General features: G+C 34.8%; 1 protein-coding gene across 3 annotated transcripts in view; it reads left to right on the top strand.

The window, feature by feature from the left end:
• Nucleotides 1-750, top strand: part of LOC106880157 (proton-coupled zinc antiporter SLC30A2) — a 57,277-nt gene that overhangs the window by 35,668 nt on the left and 20,859 nt on the right. The gene's annotated exons all lie outside the window — the stretch shown is intronic.

The following is a 750-nucleotide window of genomic DNA, read 5'->3' as shown; positions in this document are numbered from 1 at the left end:
ATATATATATATATATATATATATATATATATATATATATATAGGCGCACACACCATAGAGTAACTTGTAGTCCTGAACAGGACACATGAAATTACCCAGCAAGAGAAGTTACCAGGGCCTAACAACTCATTGTCAGCTTGAGTACTACATATGAACTATTGTAGTCAGCTGGTGTCTGAAACTGACTTGAGAGGAAATATGGTAACCAACAGGATAATATATCCCTTTTAAACTCATTTTTTATATATATACTTTATTAATAAATCTACAAAGACATCATAAAAACTGTAACTCAGAGTTTCACATTCCTGTTTGTCAGACAGTTTTGGTTGAGAAGCTGTCCGAGGAACAAAAATGTCAAACTCTGAGTAACAGTTTTTGTGATGTCTTTGCAGCTTTATGAATAAAGCATATTACTCTACCTCTGGTATTTGAGTACTATTTTTTTCCATCTTGTTTTGCATCTATGTGCTTACTCTGGTATATATATATATAAAGGTGGCTAGCTGGCAGAAACACTAATGCACCGGGCAGAATGCTTAGCGGTATTTCGTCTGCCATTACGTTCTGAGTTCAAATTCTGCCGAGGTCGACTTTGCCTTTCATCCTTTCAGGGTCGATAAATAAAGTACCAGTTACACACTGGAGTTTATGTAATCGACTTAATCCCTTTGTCTGTCCTTGTTTGTCCCCTCTATGTTTAGCCCCTTGTGGGCAATAAAGAAATATATATATATATATATATATAT

Source organism: Octopus bimaculoides, chromosome 4 (assembly GCF_001194135.2).
Source record: "Octopus bimaculoides isolate UCB-OBI-ISO-001 chromosome 4, ASM119413v2, whole genome shotgun sequence".
NCBI lineage: Eukaryota > Metazoa > Mollusca > Cephalopoda > Octopoda > Octopodidae > Octopus > Octopus bimaculoides.
Note: the sequence above shows the minus strand (reverse complement) of the source record. Positions and strands in the feature narration are given on the sequence as shown.